Genomic DNA, 23,935 nt, shown 5'->3' with positions numbered 1-23,935 from the left:
ATTAACCCTCTCTCTGCACTGCGATAAGCGCTGTCTGTCGGGAGTGTAATGGAATATTCCCCACTTACCTGGATGGGGAGAGCTCCAACAACACTCAACACCATCCTGGACAAAGCAGCCCTTTCTTGATTGGCACATCCACAAACATCTACTCTCTCCACCACTGACACTCAATAGCAACATCTGCAAGTTTCATTGCCAAAATTCACCAAAGACCCTCAGCGCCTTCTAAACCCACAACTGCTTCCATCTAGAAGGACAAGGACAGCAGGTACCTGGGAACATCACCAGCTGCAAGTTCCTCTCCAAGCCACATACCATCCTGAGTTGGAAATATATCACTGCGCCTTCAGTGTACCTGGGTCAGAATCCTAGAATTTCATTGTATAAAAACATTGATGACCCACCTACAGCACATGGACTGCAGCGGTTCAAGAAAGCAGCTCACCACCACCTTCTCAAGGGGCAGAGGGGGACGAGTATTAATGCTGACCCAGCCAGTGATGCCCGCATCACACAAGTGAATTAAAAAATATCTTTCATGGTCTGGACTCTTCTCTGGGCTTCACAGAGTTTTATTTATTTATTTATATAACAAAAGATTTGTGAAACCAGAGATTTTACTCCATGACGGATCTTCGCTCTGAACCGAGACAATGTTGCTGCATAAATAAATGTGTTTGTGCAACAACTTAGGATCTGCAACATATAACCAACTCTTCTGAAGTTACCTAAAAAAGGTGAGTAATCGGAAGTATTGATTCCTTGAAGAGCATAATATAAGAAATCTACAACATAGATTAACCACAGGAGGATGAAGCTCCCAGAGATAGTGAAGAGCAAAATCACAGACTTTCTTCTGCTCTCCATCTCTGGGTCTCTGTGATTCTCTCCTTTGGTCTCGCCCTTCAGCCTCTTCCGGATTCGACTGGTCACTAAAATGTGTCTGACTGTCAGAGAATTAAGCAACAGAATTAAAGCAAATGGCAGTAAAGGAGTCAAAACTGTATCAAGCCAATCTAATGCCACCCACCATGTCTTGGTATGGTAGCTTGGCTTTGTTATACAGTCGAATGGCACATTGTTGATTATCCTCAGAGGTTCATATTGAAAATAGAAGGGGATGTTTTTCAAACAGAACAGAGTGCAGGTTGTTGCTAGAACCAGTTGTTGCTAGTTGCAGTTTTCTCAGTGCAATATTTTGTTCTCAGCTTCTGACAACAAATGGTCACAAATCGGTCAAAGGAGAAAGTGACGGTGAACCAGACAGAGCAGTCCTTAGCTGCACGTATTAGGACCCCAGCAACACTACATACAGGAGTGATGTCCAGGAAAGACTGCCCGTAATAGTAATAGGGAAATCTCCATAGTATAACCTCAGTGATAATGTCCATCAGATCGGCAGTTGCCATAAACAGCAGGTAGCGAGTCGTGCAAGGGGAAACACCACATTTTCCTCTCGAAAAGATGGCAATCGCCAGAAAATTAACTGTGGAAGACAAATGAGCAAAGATGGGGTGAATTGTTGATCAGAAATTCCCCCTGCCCCTTCCAGAGAGCAACAATAGATATTTACCATGATAATCCGGTGTAGTGCGTGAGTGGAAGTGGTTGGAGTTGAGTGAGTTTGAATTTTAAGACTTTCACATCCACCTCAGAATCTCTTCCAGAGATTATGGATTTTGGACAGAGACTGAGCTCTTGCCCCCTCCTAAGAGAGAAGGAGGCAGTTTATGATTTTGTTTGATTGCAAGGGAACTATTTGAATGAGTGTAATAGCTTCTTACAGTACTCAGCTCCACCTCTAGCAGGCACAGAACCCTATTGGAAACCTCATTCCCAACTCAGTCATTGGACTGGTGCTTTGACTGTCAATAAACCAAACTCTCTCCTTCCCCTTAGATCAGGGCATCCTCTGCACTTAGCAATGGACCAAATCCTGATCGGAGCCACAACAAGAACAGAGAACAGACCATCAGAATCTGGATAGAACATCAAACATTATAGCCCTTCAGTCCTTGATGTTGCATCAACTGTGAAGCCAACATGAACCTGTCTAACTTACACTATTCCATTATTACCCATATTTTTATCCAATGACCGTTTAAATGCCCTTAAGGTTGGCGAGTCTACTACTGTTGGAGACAGGACATTCCATGTCCTTATTATTCTCTGAGTAAAGAATCTACCTCTAACAGCTGTCCGATATCTATCACCCCTCAATTTAAAACCTTGTGCTTGCCATCACCATCTGAGGAAAAAGGCTCTCACTGTCCACCTTACCTCACATTCTGATCATCTTGTATGTCTTATCGAGTCAGAGAGCCATAGAGATTTTCAGCCCAGAAACAGAGCCTTCGGTCCAACTTGTCCATACCGACGAGATATCCCAACCCAATCTAGTCCCACCTGCCAGCACCCAGCCCATATCCTTCCTAACCCTTTGTACTCACATACCTATCCAGATGCCTTTTAAATGTTGCAATTGTACTAGCTTTCACCACTTCCTCTGGCAGCTCATTCCATTCATGCACCACTCTCTGTGTGAAAAAGTTGCCCCTTTGGTCTCTTTTATATCTTTCCCATCTCACATGAAACCTATGCCATCTGGACTTCTCCACCCCAGGGAAGAGACTTTGTCTATTTGTCCTATCCACGCCTCTCATGATTTTATAAACCTTTATAAGATCACCTCTAAGCCTCTGACGCTCCAGGAAAAACAGCCCCAGCCTATTCAGCCTCTGATTTTGGCTGAAATCCTTCAACGCTGGCAACTTCCTTGTCAATCTTTTCTGAACCCTTTCAAGTTTCACAACATCTTTCTGATAGGAAGCACTCCAGAATTGCATGCTATATTCCATAAATGGTCTAACCAATGTCCTGCGCAGCTGCAACATGACTCCCAACTCCTGTACTCAATACTCTGACCAATAAAGGAAAACATACCAAACGCCTTCATTACTATCCTTTCAAGGAGCCATAAACCTGCACTCCAAGGTCTCTTTGTTCAGAAACACTCCCTCGGAACTTACTATTAAATCTATAAAAGTGAATTACTGCTGATGATGGAATCTGAAACTAAAAGAGAAAATACTGGAAAATCTCAGCAGGTTTGGCAGCATCTGGAAGGAGAGACCTTCCTGTGGATTGCCACTTCAACCCACAATCCTGCCCCCATGCCTACATGTCTGTCCTTGGCCTGCTGCAATGTTCCAGTGAAGCTCAACACAAACTGGAGGAACAGCATCTCATCTTCCGACTAGGCCTGTTACAGCCTGCCAGTCTCAACATTGAATTCAACAACTTCAGATGATTATCCCCTCTCGACCCCTCTGTTTTCATTCTGTTCCGTCATTTTATTTTATTTATTTTGTTTATCTTTTTTAAAAATGTTTTCACTATTCTTTACCTCTTATTTCTTGATTGTCTTTCTCTCGCTCCCCACTCTCTCATCACCTTTTTCCTCTCCTCTTCCCCCTTTGCTACCCTTCTCCCCTGTTTTCCATTTTGTCCATTCCCCCATCCCCCACATATTTTGTCACATAGCACTGGCTTCAGCCTTGGTCATTCACAGCTCCTAATCTCCCTATAATCTCTCTATGCACTGTCATTATTACCTCGTTATTGCTTCCTTTGCTTCTGGAGCCATCCTGATGAAGGGCTTTTGCCCGAAACGTCAATTTTGCTGCTCCTCGGATGCTGCCTGAACTGCTGTGCTCTACTAATCCAAAATCACCTTCTCTCAGCCTAGTGTAAATACCTCCCTATTTCCCCCTTTTTTTCGCTTTGACAAAGGGTCAGTTAGACTTGATAAGTCAGCTCTTTTCTCTCCTTACAGATGCTGTCAGACCTGCTGAGATTTTCCAGCATTTTCTCTTTTGGTATTAAATGTATAAGTCCTGCTCTGATTTGCTTTCTCTATTAAGTCACCTCTTATCTTTCTTCTCTCTCATGAAAACAGCCTCAAGTCATTTAATCTTTCTTCAAAGGGTGCAGAGGAAATTTACCAGGCAACCTGCTGGTAAATTTCCTCTGCACCCTTTCCAATGCTTCTGCATTCTTCCGATAATGCAGCCACCATAACTGTATTCAATGCTTCAAAAGCGCTCCAGAGTTTTGGATAGCTGCAACGTGACCTTATGGCTCTAAAACTCAATCCCTCTTCCAATAACAGCTAACACACTGAACAAGCCTATCAACCGAGGTGGCAATTTTCAGGAACCTGCATACATGGACATCGGGATCTCTCTACTCTTTCACACTACCAAGAATTTTACAATTAGCCCAGTACTCTGTATTCCTGTTACACCTTCCAAAGTGAATCACCTCACACTTTTCTGCATTAAACTCCTTTTTCCACCTCTCAGTCCAGTTCTGCCGCTTATCTTTGTCCCTCTGTCACCTGCAAAATTCTTCAGCACTGTCCACAACTCTACTGACCTTAGTGTCATCTGCAAAGTTACTAGCCCATCCTTCTACGCCCTCATCTAGGTGATTTATAAAATTGACAGACAGCAGTGGCCCCAAAACGGATCCTTGAGGTGCACCACTGGTAACTGAACTCCAAGATGAACATTTCCCATCAACCACCACCCTCTGTCTTCTTTCAGCTAGCCAATTTCTGATCTAAATGGCCAAGTTACCCTCAATCCCATGCCTCTATATTTTCTGTAATAGTTTACCACAGGAACTTTATCAATGCCTTACTGAAATCCACATCAACCACTTTACCTTCATCCACCTGTTTTTGGTCACCTTCTCAAAGAACTCAATAAAGTTTCTGAAGCATGACCTACCCTTCACAAATCCATGTTGACTATCCCTCATCAAATTATTCCTTTTGAGATGATTATAAATCCTATCTCTTAGCATCCTTTCCAACACTTTACCCACAACCAAAGTACAGTCTATAATCACCAGAGTTGGCTTTACACCCCTTTTTGAACAGGGGGACAACATTTGCGATCCTCCAGTCTTCTGGCACTATTCCTGTCGACAATAACAACATAAAGATCTAAGTTCTACAATCTCCTCCTGCACTTCCCAGAGAATCCTACCATACATTCACATTTTCCAGAATTGCTAACACCTTCTCCTTATGAACCTCAATCCCATCTAGTCTAATAGCCTGTAACTCAGTATTCTCTTCAACAACATTGTCTTTTTCCTGAGTGAATATTGACAAAAAATATTCATTTTGCACCTCTCCTATCTCTTCCAACTTCACAAAAAAATCCCATTACTGCCCTTGACAGGCCCTAATCTTACTCCAGTCATTCTTTTATTCCTGACATCCTTTCTGAAATCTTTAGCATTTTCCATGGTCCTACCTGCCAAAGACTTCTCATGTCCCCTACTGCCTTTTCATAGCTCTCTCTTTAGGTCCTTCCTGGCTAACTTCTAACACTCAAGCACCCTAATTGAGCTTTCAAGTCGCCTCTTTACATAAGCCTCCTTCTTCATCTTGACAAGAGATTCAACAATTTTAGTAAAACACAGCCCCCTCCCTTGACCACTTCCTCCCTGCCTGACAGGTACATACTTATCAAGGACAATCAGTAGTTGTTCCTTGAACAAGCTCCACATTTCAATTGTGCTCATTCCCTCCATTTTCCTTCCCATTTTATGCATCCTAAATCTTGCCTAATTACATCATAATTGCCTTTGCCCCAGCTACAAAAATTGCCCTGCAGTATATACCTATCCCTTTCCATCGCTAAAATAAATATAACCGAATTGTGGTCACTCTCACCAAAGTGCTCATCTACCTCTAAATCTAACACCTGGCCTGCTCATCCACCTCTAAATCTAACACCCAGTACCAAATCCAACGGGGCCTCACCCCTTGTTGGCCTGTCTACATGCTATGTCAGGAAACCGTCCTGCAAACATTGGATAAAAACTGACCCATCTAAGGTACTTGAACTACAGCATTTCCAGTCAATATTTGGAAAGTTAAAGCCCCCAAAACAACTACCTGTCACTGACTCTCCTATTGCGAATCATCTTTGCTATCTTTTCCTCTACATCTCTGGAAATGTTTGGAGGCCTATGGAAAACTACCAACAGGGTGACCTCTCCTTTCCTGTTTCTAACCTCAGCCTATACTACCTTAGTAGATGGTCCTCATCAAATGTCCTTTCTGGTACCATAGTACTTTCCTTGACTAACAATGCCTCATCTCCCCCTTTCCCCATTTTCCCTGATCTTACTTAAACATATAAATCCTGGAACCGACATCACCCAGTTCTGTTCCTGCTCTATCCATGTTTCTGAAATGACCACAACATTGAAGTCCCAGGTGCCAACCCATGCTGCAAGTTCACCCACTACAGAATCATAAAATCGCTAAAGTATGGAACAGGTCCTTCAGCCCCACACCTATGCAACATCTTAAGTCACATTTACCCCTGAATAAAGCACCTAACATACACATCCTTGAACACTATGAGCAATTTAGCATGGCCAAGTCACTTAAACCTGCATATAGAGTCATAGAGTCATAGAGAAGTACAGCACAGAAACCGACCCTGCGGTCAAACCCGTCCATGCCAGCCAGATATCCCAACCCAATCTAGTCCCATCTGCCAGCACCCGGCCCATATCCCTCCAAACCCTTCCTATTCATATACCGATCCAAATGCCTTTTAAATGTTGCAATTGTACCAGCCTCCACTACTTCCTCTGGCAGCTTATTCCACACACATACCATCCTCTGCATGAAAAATTGCCCCTTAGGTCTCTTTTATATCTTTCCCCTCTCACCCTAAACTTACACTCTCAAGTTCTGAACTCCCCCACTCCAGGGAAAAGACTTTGTCTATTTATCCTATCCATGCCCCTCATAATTTTGTAAACCTCTATAAGGTCATCCCTCAGCCTCCGACACTGCAAGGAAAACAGCCCCAGCCTGTTCAGCCTCTCCCTACAGCTCAAAAACTCCAACCCTGGCAACATCCTTGTAAATCTTTTCTGAACCCTTTCAAGTTTCACAACATCTTTCCTATAGGCAGGACACCAGAATTGCACACAATATTCCAACAGTGGCCTAACCAATGTCCTATACAGCCGCAACATGACCTCCCAATAGGACTAATAAATTAAACTACATTTATTTCAATGCAAGGGGCCTAACAGGGAAGGCAGATGAACTCAGGGCATGGTTAGGAACATGGGACTGGGATATCATAGCAATTACAGAAACATTGCTCAGGGATGGACAACACTGGCAGCTTAATGTTCCAGGATACAAATGCTACAGGAAGGATAGAAAGGGAGGCAAGAGAGGAAGGGGAGTGGTGTTTTTGATAAGGGATAGCATTACAGCTGTGCTGAAGGAGGATATTCCCAGAAATACATCCAGGGAAGTTATTTGGCTGAAACCGAGAAATAAGAAAGGGATGATCATCTTAATGGGATTGTAGTATAGACCCCCTAATCGTCAGAGGGAAATTGAGAAACAAATTTGTTAGGAGATCTCAGCTATCTGTAAGAATAATAGGGTGGTTATGATAGGGGATTTTAACTTTCCAAACATAGACTGGGACTGCTATAATGTGAAGGGTTTAGATGGAGAGAAATTTGTTAAGTGTGCACAAGACAAGTTTCTGATTCAGTATGTGGATGTACCTACTAGAGAAGGTGCAAAACTTGACTTACTCTTGGGAAATAAGGCAGGGCAGGTGACTGAGGTGTTAGTGGGGGAGCACTTTTGGGTCAACGACCATAATTCTATTAGATTTAAAGTAGTGGTGGAAAAGGATAGACCAGATCTAAAAGTTGAAGTTCTAAATTGGAGAAAGGCCAACTTTGACGGTACTTGACAAGAACTTTCAAAAGCAGATTGGGGGCAAATGTTTGCAGGTAAAGGGACGGCTGGAAAATGGGAAGCTTTTTGAAATGAGATAATGAGAATCCAGAGAAAGTATATTCCTGTCAGGGCGAAAGGAAAGACTGGTAGACATAGGGAATGCTGGATGACTAAAGAAATTGAGGGTTTGGTTAAGAAAAAGAAGGAAGCATATGTCAGGATAGATCGAGTGAATCCTTAGAAGAGTATAAAGGCCGTAGGAGTATATTTAAGAGGGAAATCAGGTGGGAAAAAGAGGATATGAGATAGCTTTGGCAAGTAGAATTGAGAACCCAAAGGGTTTTTACAAATACATTATGGGCAAAAGGGTAACTCGGGACAGAATAGGGCCCCTCAAAGATCAGCAAGGCGGCCTTTGTGTGGAGCTGCAAACAAAGGGGGAGATATTAAACAAGTATTTTGCACATCTTTGGATTGTGGGAGGAAACCGGAGCACCTAGAGGGAGAATGTGCAAACTGCATGCAGACAGTTGCCCGAGGCTAGAATTGAAGCGAGGTCTCTAGTTCTGTAAGGCAGCAGTGCTAACCACTGAGCCATTGTCTGAAAATTTTTTCAGACGCTCCTGGCGTTGAAGTAGACACACTTCAAACCACCTTCCTGCCTGCCGGTCCGCTCCTGCAACTTTGAAATCTTGTTCATGACCTCACTACTCTCAACCTCCACTACACTGGGGCTACAATTCAGGTTCCTATCCCCATACTGAATTCCTTTAAACCCTCCTGAAGAGCATTGGCAAATTCTACCTCCCTCCCCCCAACATCAGGATATTGGTACCCCTCTGGTTCAGGTGCAGACCATCCTTTTTGAAGATGTCCCACCTACAATATGGTAAAAGTGGGCGGCACGGTGGCACAGTGGTTAGCACTGCTGCCTCACAGCGCCTGAGACCCGGGTTCAATTCCCGCCTCAGGCGACTGACTGTGTGGAGTTTGCACGTTCTCCCTGTGCCTGCATGGGTTTCCTCCGGGTGCTCCGGTTTCCTCCCACAGTCCAAAGATGTGCAGGTCAGGTGAATTGGCCAACATAAATTGCCCGTAATGCTAGGTAAGGGGTAAATGTAGGGGTATGGGTGGGTTGCGCTTCGGCGGGTCGGTGTGGACTTGTTGGGCTGAAGGGCCAGTTTCCACACTGTAATGTAATCTCTAATCTACCCCAGAGTGAGCCACAATTATTCAGGTATCTGAACCCCTTCCTCCTGCCCCTTCCCTGCAGCCACATGTTCAACTGTTCCCTCTCCCTATTTCTCACCTTGCTAGCACGTGCATGGGTAACAAACCAGAGATAAACACGGTTTGTTCTAGCTCGAAGCTTCCACCACAGCTCCTTGAATGCCTGCCTTACATCCCCATCCTTTTTCCTACCTATGTCGTTAGTGCCTATGTGGACCATGACTTGGGGCTGCTCTCCTTCCTCCTCAAGGATTCTGATAACACCCATCCAAGACATCATGGATCCTGGCACCTGGGATGCAACACGCCAACTGCGAGTATCTCTCGTTCCCATAGAACCTCCTATCTGTCCCCCTAACTATGGAGTCCCCAGTGACTAAATGCTCTCCCCCTTCTCTTCTGAGCAATAGGGACAGACTCTGTACTCCATGGCTTATCCCTGGTAAGTCATCCCCCCAACAATATCTAAAACTGTATACTTGTTATTGAGGGGAATAGACACAGGGGATCCCTGCACTGTCTGCCTGTTCACCTTCCATCCCCTGACTGTAACCTCTACAGGTAGGTGTGACTACCTCACTGTAAACTCATCTCAATTACCCTCTTTGCCTCCTGAATGAACCAATGTTCATCCAGTTCCAGCTCCGGTTTCCTAATGCAAATTCCAAGGAGCTGGAGTTGGGTGCACTTCCCACAGGGTGAGTCAGTGGGGACACTGGTGCTGACCTTTACCTCCCACATTCTACAGGAGGAGCATCCAACTGCCTTTTCATCCATTCCCACTGTTCTGAATTCCCAAAGCGACTACTGCAAAAAGCTAATAACCTGACCAATCCAACGCACAGAAATGTTTTCTTTTGGTTAGAGGAGGAGAATGGGTGGGAGACACTAACTGAGTAGTGTTTCAGGGATTGCAATCGCCTCAGTATATTACCTCACTTACTCAGCAGTCACATGTCTGGTTCAGCTCAGCGTGTACTCTGCCTACTCACTAGGTAAGTTATTAAAGGATTAATTTACCTTCCAAGCAGCCTCCTGGTCCTCGCTCTCACCGCTCCCACTGCTGCTGCTGCTGCAAAAATGGAGGCTGCTGATCCCACGGGGTAGGTTTTATAGGATTTATTGGTAAGATTTCAAACAAGGCTACTCCATGTGTCTAACACAAGTGCAGCATATCTGAGCATGCAGTGCTCCCTTCATGAGAATGTGAGAGTGTCAGGACTGCTGTGATATTTACACTGTAAATCTCCACTTCCTTACATGGCAAATATCTCAATGTTCAGGGATCAGGAGGGCAATCTGTCAGAATTTGAATCTCCTGAAAGAAATGGTGAGGAGGAGAGAATTCCCAGAAAGGATGATAGTTCATTGAAGCTTTCCAAATGAAAATGGGGCACATATCTTCAATTCCTTTACATAACAAAAATTGTCTATCTCAGAATTAAAGTTCAGAACTGATCCAGTGTCCTGTGCCATTTTGTGGAAGACAGTTCCAAACATCTCCCTCCTTTTGTGTGTACAAATGCTTCCTAACATCTCTCCTGACCGCTCTGGCCCTAATTCTCTCTCATTCCAGAATTCCCATCCAGTGGAAATTGTTAATCTTTTCTTGTCAATATCTTGCAGTATGTCACACAGATCACCCCTTGACCTTCAAAATTCTAGCGAAAACAGACCTCATTTGTATAACAAAAATAGATATTGCTCAGCAGGATTGGCAGCATCTGTGGGTGAGAAAGCAGTGTCGGTATTTCGGGTCCAGTGACCCTTCATCAGAACTACCTTGCATGATCTCTCCTCATACCTTCAAACTGTATGAAACCAGAACAGATGACAGAGCACTGAGATCAGAAACTGCTGCAGCAGCAGTGAAGTTGGGAGTCTCTGTCAGTGGAGAATTGTAGTGAGAATGCTGCTCAGTGAATTACTGTCACTGTTCCAATATCTGAATCAGCCTGACCAGTCAGTGAGCTGGAAATGTTACAGTTCAAAAGGTAAAACCAGAGAGCAGATTAGTAGTAGATTTAAACAAGTTCAGTTGTCATAATGCCATACCAGGGATGCCAATAAAAGCAAGGATAGTGTAGAACACCTTCTCCACGTGTTTAATTGGTCGATGCATTTTTCTGCGTGAGGTGATCTGTCCCTTCAGGCAGCTGACATGCTCCTTGTTTGAAACTCTGAGCTGATGCATTCCCAGAGATGCTGCCTTTTTCTGTGTGGAAGCTCCTTGGGGAGAATGAGATTACAGCATTGCTCAGCTTTGTTCCTGTTTTTCAAATTTCTGTACATGAACAAACTAATTACAATAACAATTATGAAGGGCCTACACAGCTCAGTACATCATAATGAAATAACAAAAACAGAATCTGGAATCTGCCAGCAATAACGCTGTCCACGCAACACCATGAGCCCCACCCAGAGATCATAAGTTATTTCAATCAATGCTGCATCGACATAGTTTATTCCCAGTGTGAAAATATGTCTTAGAGCTGTCCTTCTGTACTCTAGGGTAGGCTGCCCCCTTTGAACAAGAACATTTCACTCACTGATTGAAATGTGAATGTTCTCACATATTAAAGGTGTGCATTGCTGCCAAGGTTAGCATTTATTCCTCATCCCAAATTTCCCAGGATCTGGAGTCACAGAAAGGATCAAGTAAGGAGAACATCCTGCTTTTCCTGAGGGAAGTGGGGTCAGTGAAAAAGATGGGCTTCCAACAATGGAAACATCACAGAGCTCACTCTAATTGTCACTGTCCATCCAGGTATATCACTGACTTCACTGTTATTGTCACTGACCAACACAATCCATAACTGACCTCACTTTAAGTGTCACACTCAATCTTGGAACATCACTGACCTTACATTTACTTTTACTCTTCATCGAGAAACATCTGTAACCTCTCTCTTATTTTCACTGTCCATTATCTCGGAAATGTGACTTGAAATAAGTTCTGGATATTACCTATTAATTAATCGATAATCATTCTAAAAATGAAAGACTTAACAGCAATCTCGGTTTGTTCAATATGTCATATCAGCTGCATGCTACTATCATTTTTTGTTATAAATTCTGTGTCTTATGATCCTGCCCCATTAGTTATCTGATGAAGGAGCAGCACTCAGAAAGCTTGTACTTCCAAATAAACTTGTTGGACTATAATCTGGTGTTGTGTGATTTCTAACTTTGTTCACCCCATTCCAACACCAGCACCTCCACATCACGGCTACCATTGATACCACTAACTGCCCACTTACTCGCATTGACACTGTCTAGCCAGATAGATCACTGACCTGGCTCTTATTGTCACTGTCCATCCAGACGCACTTCTAACCTCAATCGTATTGTCTCTATCCAACTAGATCCAATACTGTCTCACTCTTATTGACACTCTCCATCCAGCTACATCACTGACCTCACTCCTTTTGTTACTCCCTATCCAGCTACATCACTGACCTCACTCCTTTTGTTACTCCCTATCCAGATACATCACTGACCTCACTCTGATCATTGCAGTTACAATGGCTAACACGGAAGGCAAATGGAATTCTGACATTTATTATGAAAGGAATAGAGTATAAAAGTTGGGAAGTGTTACTGCAAGTGTAGAAGGCATTAGTGTGACTTCATCTGGAGTATTGCAAATGATTTTGGTTCCCTCACTTGTGAAGAGGTGTAATTACATTAGAGGCAGTTCAGAGGAAGTCGATGAGATAATTCAGAGAAGAAGGTGTAGTCAAGTTCCTCCTTTAAAACAAGTTCAACAATTCCGACCAGAATGTCCTGAATGAATTTGCCCAAGTGTCACACAATACTAGAATGGTCAAATCAGTACGAACACAACCCTTTAATTATCGACATATTATCTCTAATCCTATTTGGCCTCTTGAGCTTACAAGAGGCAAGACCTATACAATTAAAAGCAGAGACTTGGGTAACGTTGTAGAACAGAGAGACCTAGGGGTTCAAGGACAGAATTCTTTGAAGTTTGTATCACATGTAGATAGGATGGTTAAGAAAGCATTTAGCATGCTTGCCTTCATCGCTCAGACCTTTGAGTATACGAGTTGGGAAGTTATGTTGAGATGTTAGAGGACGTTGGTTCTGGAATACTGTGCCCAGTTCTGGTCACCCTGTTACAGGAAGGATATTATTAAACTGGAGAGGGTTCAAAGGAGATTTCCCAGCAAGCTGGTGGGAAGGGAAGGTTTAAGTTATAAGGAGAGTTGGATAGGCTGGGATTTTTCTCACTGGAGTTTGGGGTGACCTTAGAGAGGTATATAATATAATGTGGGGTATACAGAAGGTGAATGACAGGTATCCTTTCGCTCGGGGGTGGGAAATTTCATGATGAGGGGATATACTTGTAAGGTTGGAGGAGAAAGATTCAAAAAAGATATGGGGGTAATTTTTTTTACACAGAGTGGTTTATGTATGGAATGAACTGCCAGAGGGGCTGTGGATGTGGGTATTGTTGCGATGTTTAAAAGACATTGAAGGAAGTACACGAATAAGAAATATTGGGAGGGATATGGGCCAAATTCAGACAGGTGGGACTAGTTTTATCGAGGATTATGGTCGGTATGGAATGGTTGGAATGAACGTTCTGTTTCTGTGTTGGGTGACTCTATGACTCTATAAAAGCTGAGACTGGAGGTGGTGACAGAGATAGGGAGGGGTGCAGGTGTTCGAAAAAGCTTTAGAGATAAGGAGGGATGCAGGTGTTGGCAGAGGTCATAGAGATAGAGTGGGTTGAAGATACTGGCAGATGTTACAGACACCAACATTGTAAATGCTGGCGGAGGTTACAGTAAGTGCTTTGAGTGTAGGAGCAATAAGGTTCTAGAGATATGGTGCAGTGTCAGGGTAGATATGGTGACAATTGTTGGGTGGGATGTTGCATGTTGCATCTGGAGGCGGTTACAGAGATAAAGAGGTATGTAAAGGCTGGAGAAATTCGCAGAGATAGGCATGCTTGTTGGAGCTGCAGGAAGTTACAGAGGTAGGGAGGGGTATATATGCTCAAAGTTTACAGAGATAGGTAGTTGTGTAGGAATTGGAGAACTTTACAGGGGTAGGTGCATTGAGGCTGGAGAGGTTACAGAGATCGGAAGAGATGTTGACTGATTCTAATTCTCAGCTCCCTCACTGAGCAGCTCCGAGCTCTTGGTGATCACCAGTGAGTGGTCAGTAGTGGCAAGTGTTTACTGGGTATTGCCAAGAGAAGGCAGAAAGAATTCTGGCAATCCCATCACTTCCCATCACCTGTACACCCCATTGTCAACGTTGGGAACAGCTTTGTGCATTCTGGAATATGAGGATATTACAAACTGAGTAAAGTGAGGGTTTTGGTAACTCCCTGTTTGACCCCTTTGTAGGACCTCTTGAACTGGACAGGTCAAAGTGTGACCTCACAGACCTCAATGTGTCCCTTACAGAGAGGGATCAGACATCACAATCAGTTTGTAACCTGGCTTCACCTGAGGCACAAGGCTGCAGGAGGAAACACGGGGAAGGCGAGGTCACTGCACTGACCGTGTCTCAGGCTGATCTGTCTGGGAGTGAAGTGATCAGATGGAAGATCAAAACAGCTTCACTTTACAAAGAAAAGACAATGTGATGAGAAGACTATCAGCGAAGGGATCAGAGAGTAAATGGGGAGGTTTGAAAAATTAGTCTAAAATTCTTCCCTGTGCACTAACTGAGAGTTTGAGCGGAATAGGGAATGAAGGTTCCAGAGATTTATTCTGCTGACATTTAGAACTTATTTAAACCAGTAAAATATCCAGATCTAATTCTTAACGGGGGTCAAAAATATTAATCCCAGATGTCACTCTTTTCCTCTGACCTAGCCAATCCCTACCATTGAAGACCATCACAGGCTGTAATAATTGTACAGTAGGAAACTGACATGCCATTAATTTGAGGAGAGCATCTTCAAGCTCAGAGACAATGCATTTGAGAGGGAGGAAGATAGGAGCAGAAGTTAAGGTGGAGAGGGATTGATAAGATGGATTTGGATGTGAGAAATTAAGATGGAAGAGGAATCTGATAACAAGGTCTAGAGGGGAGGGCATTGTGGATGGCACAGAGATGGCTTGCTTCACATCATCATTGCCGTTAATTTCACCAGCTGTACCAGGGGTGCCAGTCTCAAGATCTTTCAGACAGGCGAGCCATCCTCAGCATGTGGTCATAGTCCCAGTGCTCCTCAACAGCTTTAAACAATGTTTCGTCTCAATCTGGAGATTTGTCATTTACTTGGATGAAGTTGACCATGGAGTTGCAAATCTGCACCGTCTCCTTCAAATCTTCCTGCAGATGTAGGTCATAGGCACAAACATTTCAATAGCGAATGATCTCTTTCCAGTTCCAGGAAAACGTTTGTTCAGGGTGGATTTATTTCCTGGAATTGCCTGAATGGGGTATTGTCCATAATGAATGAGAATGTGTATTTGTGGAATAGAGTCAGATACTGTGTTTTTTGTTTCATAATGTTCACTCTCTGCTGGAACCAACACCCACCCCGCTGCCATTGGACTGGTTCCTGTGAGGTTCTGTGTGGGCCCTGACCTTCCAGTAGTGAACCTGAAAACTGGCACTTGCACTGACCCTCCGGCAACCATTCATTTTAGTCAGTCAAACACTGACATCTCGTATTCAATGTTTCCTGCTCTGCTTGCCTCTCAGGTAAATCTAAGATTCTTATTCATCATGGAATGTTTTTACCTTCTCTCAGTTAAATGATAAATTTTTAAGCTTGTATGTTTCTTTTTTTGGCCCTGAAAACAAGTTGATTTTCCATCTTTTTGTGTTATCTTTTACTATTCCAAAATCAGGCTCAAGTTCATTGATTTGCCTCATGAGTAGATCATATCAAACTTTTACTGATTCAGCTTTGATTCTCTGAGCCCAGATCATGAGGAAACAAATTGCTGAATGTTTCTTTTTGTCATCTTGCTTTCACTGTCCCAGACCCAGTCCAGTTTGTGTTTAATCTATGATCAGTCTCCAGATTGAGATTCCTCCCTCTCTCTCTCTCTCAGTCATTGAGTCAAACAGCATGGAAACAGGCCTTTTGACCAAACGTGTCTGCACTGACCCGGTTTCCTAAAACGAACTAAGCCCCATTTGCCTGTGTCTGGCCCGTATCCCTCTGAACCTTTCCTATCCAATTACCTGTCCAACTGTCCTGTAAATGTTGTAATTGTACTAGCAACTGCCACTTCCTCCAGCAGCTCATTTTACACATGCACTACCCTTTGTGTGAAACAGTTGCCCTCCGGTCCCTTTGAAATCTTTCCCCATCACCTTAAATCAATCTAGTTTTGGACTCCTGTACCCTGGGGACTTTATCTATGCTCCTTGTGATTTTATAAAACTCTTTAAGGTGACACTTCAGCCTCCTTCTCTGCAGGGAAATAATGTCCCAACCGATCTAGCCTGTCCCTATAACTGAAATCCTCCAATCCCAGCAACATCCTGGTCAATATTTTCTGCACCCTTTCCAATTTAATCACATCCTTTCCATAGCACGGCGACCAATATTGCACATAGTATTCCAAATGTGGCTTCCCAATGTGTTGTACAGCTGTAATATAACATCCTGACACCTTTTCTCAATGCTCTGACCAATGAAGGCAATCACCCTGTCTACCTGTGATGCCACTTTCAAGGGGCTATCTATCTGCACCCCTGGAACACTCCCAAGGGCATGAGTATAAGTCCTGCCCAGGTTTGTCTTACCAAAATGCAACACCTCACCTTTGTCCCAATCAAACTCTATGTGCCATTCCTCTGCCCACTGGTCCAGTTGGTCATGATCCCTGTGTAATCTTAGAAAATCTTCTTCACTGTCTACTAGACCACCAATTTTGGTGTCATCTGGATACTAACCATCCCTCCTCTCTATGTCCTCATGTCCTCATCCAAATCATTCATGTAAATGATGAACAATAATGGACCCAGCACCGATCCTTATGACACACCGCTGGTCACAGGCCCCAATCTGAACAACAACCCTCTATCACCACCCTCTGTCTCTTACTGTCAAACCCATTTTGTATCCAGTTGGCTAGCTCTCCCTGGATTAACCGTCGATCATGTGGAACCTTGTTGAAGGCTTGCTGAGGTCCATGTCAACAACGTCTACCCTTCTGCCTTCATCATTCTTCTTGTTCAGCTCTTCAAAAAAACTGAATCAAGTTTGTGAGACATGATTTTCTAGAACCTATCTGTCTGGTGTTCTGGGTAATGGCGCAAATTCATTTTGCTGTCTCTCTCTGTCTTTCTCTTTGTTTCTCACACTACTTGCTCCTAGATCCACCTCAACAGTGTTCAGGCTCAACTCTGGATATTAACTTTCAGTCTCAGTTTTAGCTTTGTCCTGACGTTCTTGCTGCTTCAGGTCCAAACCAAGCACCGTAGATGTAAACTTCCAAAACTATAAAGACCACTGTCACCTAAAAGGACAGGTTCCACGGATAGTTAGGAACCAATCAACTGACCAAGTGAACCTGAACTGAAATTATGTTGCATCATCATTAATGTCATTTGTTCAAAAATGCAGGAAATTCCTCCTGGGATTTGTATTCAGCCATTACTTCACTTTCCTTCAGAAATAGCCAACCAGCTTCGTATACCCTAAAGAGATATACCAAAGAGATATACCAAAGATGAATTAAGCCAGCTGCAGTGTGGTCCTTGTTGTAACATAAAGGATCGGCATTGAAGACACAGACACCAAGCTTCTAAAAACTAATATCATCAAAACCAGGTCACCTTCTTGATTCTTCGAGTGCTGTCTTGTGTGCAAGAATTATTGGCCACAAGATACTGGACTATTTCTGGTGTCAGTCTTTCAATAGTGAGAGTGGTTACTTTACTCTGAGAGAACAGACAAGGCCCTTGGTTAAATTGCTGAGACAATGCAACAGCTCCTCTGTAGTGACCCACCAACAGCGCAAAGTTTCCTCATTGATGAGCATTCCAACTTTTCACACTATCTCAGAACAGAGGATCCATAACGTTTTCTTTGATTCTCACTAAAATACCATCAATGTAGTGCTCCCTCAGCTCTGTATCCCCAACCCACCAGTGAAGTAGACACCAAGAACTCGCCAATTATAGTACAGCTCTCTCTCTCAGGACTGACCTCCTCATAATACACCACTCCCTCAACAATAACTCCCACATACAGAGAGCTCTGTCACTGTTGACCCTTCGATTATATCACATGCTATCAGTACTGTCCTCAATTGCAGCTTGGATTATACAATGTGCTGAGTCACAAAGATGGATGTCCTGTACAGATTCACAAAGTTATATATCGTGCTGATTAACAGATAGTGTTGTATTAAAATGTCTCAAGTTTTGATGAGAATTGACAATCAAACACTATTAAATTAATATTTTTAAATCATCAAAGTGGTTCGGATGTGGTGTAGATAGTGAACAGTCAATCTGGAGTAAATGTTCAGCAAACAATTGTGGTGATGAAAGTGAAATGTTTTCTTCTGTGTCCTTTGTAACAGGTTTAAGCAGGGAAGCATACTGTATACCTATCAATGTATCCATCAATGATCAGGTAACTATACCACGGAGACAAATACAATTTGAACAGAAATATATGCTACAACTCAGCAATTGTTTTGAAAATCACTTTCAATCTTATTCAGGGGAAGGAAATCATACATTTTTACTAAATTCTTGACCATTGCTTCCACATGGTGGGTCCAGGACAGATTGTTGGTTATCATCACTGTTAGGAATTTGATGCTTTTGAACCTCTCTGCCTCAGCTCCATTGATGTAGATAGGGGCATGCCCTCCACCTTGCTTCCTGAAGTCAATGATCAGATCTTCTCTTTTGCTGATATTGAGAGAGAGATTATTATCATGGTACCAAGCAAACTATTTCCTTCCTGTATTCTGACTCAAATTGTATGAATTGTCACCTACAATGGCAGTGTCATCAGCAAACGTATTGATGGTGTTCATACGAAATTTGGCTACACAGTTGTGAGTCTACAGGGAGTATGTGGGGGCTGAGTACCCATCCTCACAGGCTGCCAGTGTTGAGGGTTATCGTGAAGCAGTGCTGTTGTCTACATTTACTGATTGTGGCCTGTCGAGAGAAAGCAGAGGGAGGAGCTGAGACCTCGGTCTCAGAGTACAAAGTCATAGAGATGCAGAGCACGGAAACAGGCCCTTTGGTCCAACTCAACCATGCTGACCAGATAGCCTGAATTAATCTAGCCCCATTTGCCAGCACTTGGCTCATATCCTCTAAATCCTTCCTATTCATATATCCATCCAGATGCCTTTTAAATGTTGCAATTGTACCAGCCTCCACCACTTCCACTACCAGCTCATTCCATGCATGCATGAAAACATTGCCTCTTAGGTCCCTTTAAATCTTTCCCCTCTCACCCTAAACCTATGCTCTCCAGTTCCAAACTCCCCCAATTTCAGGGAGAATACCTTGTCTATTTACCTTATCCATGTCCCTCATGATTTTATGAGGGACTGGGGTGCACAAAGTTAAAAATCACACAACACCAGGTTATAGTCCAACAGGTTTAATTGGAAGCACACTAGCTTTCGGAGCGACACTCATTCATCAGGTGATTGTGGAGGGCTCGATCGTAACAGGATTTATAGCAAAAATTTGCAGTGTGATGTAACTGAAATTATACATTGAAAAATTTATTGTCTGTTAAGCCTTTCATCTGTTAGGATACAGTGATAGTTTCACTTCTTTCATGTGTAAATCACAAAACCTTTTTTTTAAAGTTGCATTCTCGGGTTAGCCGTTAACAATGGTGATAGCTAGACAATGTGTTGAAGGTGTTAGCCACCTGTGTTCTCTGTCTATGACCTGATGTTCAGATTGATTCTAATCTAAAAAGTGAGATAACAGAGCTTTACATAAATTCATGCAGTTTTTGAGCTCAGAGTTCTACATGAATGTATGCAGTTTTTGAGCAAAGTGCAATGTAACTCTGCAAGTACAAATTCACCACACAAAATATGTGTGCATGTGGGTCTTTGTCTGTCTGTGTGTGTGTGTGTGTCTATCTGGGGTGGTGGTTGTGAGTGTGAAAAAGTGTGTGTGTGCGTAGTGAGTGCAGAGTGTCTTAAGTCTGTGAAGGGGTGCATGTGTGGGAGTGTGTGTGTCCATAAGGGTGTGTGTGGGTGGCTGTGTGCACATCTGTGTGTACCTGTGTCCATGTGTATGTGAGACTGTGTGTGTGTAGGAATATGTGTGTGGTATCTATGTCGACATAGACATAGATACCACTATTACGCGTGGGAAACCCTCCCACCTTGTACATGGCAGATACTCATGTGACTCAGCCAATGTTGTCTATCTTATATGTTGCAGGCAAAGATGCCCGGAGGCATGGTACATTGGGGAAACCGAGCAAAGGCTACGACAACGGATGAATGGGCACCGCACAACATTCAACAGACAGGAGGGTTCCGTCCCAGTTGGGGAACACTTCAGTGGTCCAGGACATTCAGCTTTGGACCTTCGGGTGACCATCCTCCAAGGTGGACTTCGGGACAGGCAGCAGAGGAAAGTGGCCGAGCAGAGGCTGATAGCTAAGTTCGGTACCCATAGGGAGGGCCTCAACCGGGATCTTGGGTTCATGTGACATCACAGGTGATCACCATTGCACTACACACACACACATTCCTACACACACACACTCTCACATACACACGGACACAGGTACACACAGACGCGCACACAGACACCCACACACACCCTTATAGACACACACACTCCCACCATGCACCCCCTCACAGACTTAAGACACTCTGCACTCACTACGCACACACATACACTTTCTCACACTCACAACCACCACCCCAGACAGACGCACAACACACAGACAGACAAAGACCCACATGCACACATATTTTGTGTGGTGAATTTGTACTTGCAGAGTTACATTGCACTTTGCTCAAAAACTGCATACATTCATGTAGAACTCTGAGCTCAAAAACTGCATGAATTTATGTAAAACTCTGTTATCTCACTTTTTAGATTAGAATCAATCTAAACATCAGGTCATAGACAGAGAACACAGGTGGCTAACACCTTCCACATCTTGTCTTGCTATCACCATTGTTAACGGCTAACCCGAGAATGCAACTTAAAAAAAAAGGTTTTGTGATTTACACATGAAAGAATTGAAACTATCACTGTATTCTAACAGATGAAAGGCTTAACAGCCAATCAATTTTTCAATGTACAATTTCAGTTACATCACACTAAATTTTTGCTATTAATTCTGTGTTACGATCGAGCCCTCCACTATCACCTGATGAAGGAGCGTCGCTCCGAAAGCCAGTGTGCTTCCAATTAAACCTGTTGGACCATAACCTGAAGTCCTGTCAAGATTTGCCTTTTCAAAATGCAGCACCACACATTTATCGAAATTAAATTCCATCTGCCATTCTTAGGCCCATTAGCTAATGTCGTCAAGATCCCATTTTAATTTGAAGTAACATTTGCTGTGCACTGCAACTCCAATTTTGTTGTCATCTGCAAACTTAACTCCTATGTTCACATCCAAATCATTTATATAAATAATGAAAATCAGTGGACCCAGCACCGATCCTTGTGCCACACCACTGATCACAGGCCTCCAGTCTGAAAAGCAAAACTCCACCACCACCTCTGTTTTCTACCTTCGAGCCAGTTCTGTATCCAAATGGCTAGTTCTCCCTGTATTCCATGAGATCTAGGAGAAAGTGAGGACTGCAGATGCTTCAGATCAGAGTTAAAAGGTGTGGTGTTGGAAAAGCACAGCAAGGTCAGGCAGCATCCGAGCAGGAGAATCAACATTTCTGGCTTAAGCCCTTCATCAGGAATCCTTTCCAAATACATGTAAATTCTGCCCCTCAGATTCTCTCCCACAACCTATCCACCACCAATGTCAAGCTCTCCGGTAAATAATTCCTTGGAATTTCCTTAACACCTTTCTTAAAAAATGGCACCACATAACCCAACCTTCAGTCTTCCTGCACCTCAACTGTGACTATCAATGATACAAATATTTCAGCAAAGTGCCCAGCAATCATTTTCCTAGCTTCCCACAGAGTTCTAGGTTGCAACTGATCTGTTCCTGGGGATTTTATCTGTTTTAAGACATCCAGCACCTCTATGCCTGGAATATGGACATTTTTCAAGATGTCACCATCTATTTTCCCACATTCTATGTCTTGTGACTCATGTGACTCAGCCAACGTTGTCTATCTTATATGTTGCAGGCAAGAATGCCCTGAGGCATGGTACATTGGGGAAACCGAGCAAAGGCTATGGCAATGGGAATGTTCCCTCCCAGTTGGGGAACACTTCAGCAGTCCAAGATATTCAGACCTTCAGGTGACCATCCTCCAAGGCAGACTTCGGGGACAGGCAGCAGCGAAAAGTGGCGGAGTAGAGGCTGATAGCTCCGTTCCATACCCATAGGGAGGGCCTCAACCGAGACCTTGGGTTCATGTCACACTACAGGTGACCACCATTGCACTATACACACACACAGACACTCCTGCACACATACATGCACACACACACGCGCACAGGCACTCCTATACACACATGTGCACACGGACACACGTATACGCAGACACAGACACACACCGCTATAGACACACACACTCCCACAGTCACACATGCATCCGCTCAGACTTAGACCACTCTACACTCACACACATATATACACTCTCTTTCAGAGACACTCACAACCCCCAACTCCAGACACACCCACACTCCTACAGACACACACACACTCCCACACTCACACATGCACCCATTCACAGACGTAGACACTCTATACTCATACACACACAGAAACACTCTCTCTCACATTCACAACCCCCCACCCCAGACAGACAGACAGACACACACACACACAAAAAACCCAATTTGTACTTGCAGAGTTACATTGTACTTTGCTCAAAAACTGCATGAATTCATGTATGACTCTGTTAACTCACTTATTTAGATTAGAATCAATCTAAACATTATGGCACAGTCAGAGAACACAGGGGGCTAACACCTTCAACATATTGTCTGGCTAACACCAATTGCTACAGTTAACCTGAGAATGTAACTTATAAAGAAATGTTGTGATTTACATATGAAAGAAGTGAAACTATCATGGTATTCAAACAGATGAAAGATTCAACAAACAATCAAGATATTTTTCAATGTATAATTTCAGTTACATCACACTGTAAACTTTTGCTATATATTCTGTGTCTTACAATTGTGTCAACCACTACCACCTGATGAAGGAGCGGTGCTCCGAAAGCTAGTACTTCCAATTAAACCTGTTGGACTATTACCTGGTGTTGTGTGATTTGTAACTTTGTACACTCCAGTCCAACACCGGCATCTCCAGATCATATCTTCTATGTCCTTCTCCACAGTAAGCACTGCTGCAAAATACTTATTTAGAATCTTCCCCATCTTCTGTGGCTGAACACATTGACAGCTTCACTGATCTTACAGGGAGAGAATAGGGTAACTATTTTCTCTCTAGTTACCCTTTTGACCCTAATGTATTTATAAAATCCTTTTGGATTTTGTTAACTCTATTTGCCAAAGCTATCTCATGTCCCCTTTTTGCCCTCATGATTGCCCTCTTAAGTATACTCTTATTGACTTTGTACCCTTCTAAAGATTCACTTGATTTTTTGAGAAGATTTGTGGCTCAGGTTGAGGTTCTGGATGTAAGTTTGCTTGCTGAGCTGGAAGGGTCATTTTTAGAGATCACCAAAGGCTCGCTGAAGATGTTACCAAGTATGGTGACGAAATGTCTGAAAATGAAACATCCAACTCAGCGAGCAAACTTACACTGACAATTGGTAGGGG

The 23,935-nt window shown here is 43.3% G+C and overlaps 1 pseudogene; it reads right to left on the bottom strand.

Annotated features, from left to right (window-relative positions):
• Positions 1-579: 579 nt before the first annotated feature.
• Positions 580-11,162, bottom strand: LOC148141472 (putative G protein-coupled receptor 139; annotated as a pseudogene).
• Positions 11,163-23,935: the final 12,773 nt, after the last annotated feature.

This window comes from Chiloscyllium plagiosum, unplaced genomic scaffold (assembly GCF_037043375.1).
Source record: "Chiloscyllium plagiosum isolate Xiang-an unplaced genomic scaffold, Cpla_swu_hap1 HiC_scaffold_33, whole genome shotgun sequence".
NCBI classification, from domain to species: domain Eukaryota; kingdom Metazoa; phylum Chordata; class Chondrichthyes; order Orectolobiformes; family Hemiscylliidae; genus Chiloscyllium; species Chiloscyllium plagiosum.
The sequence above is the reverse complement of the archived record's forward strand: the minus strand, read 5'-3'. Positions and strand labels throughout refer to the sequence as shown.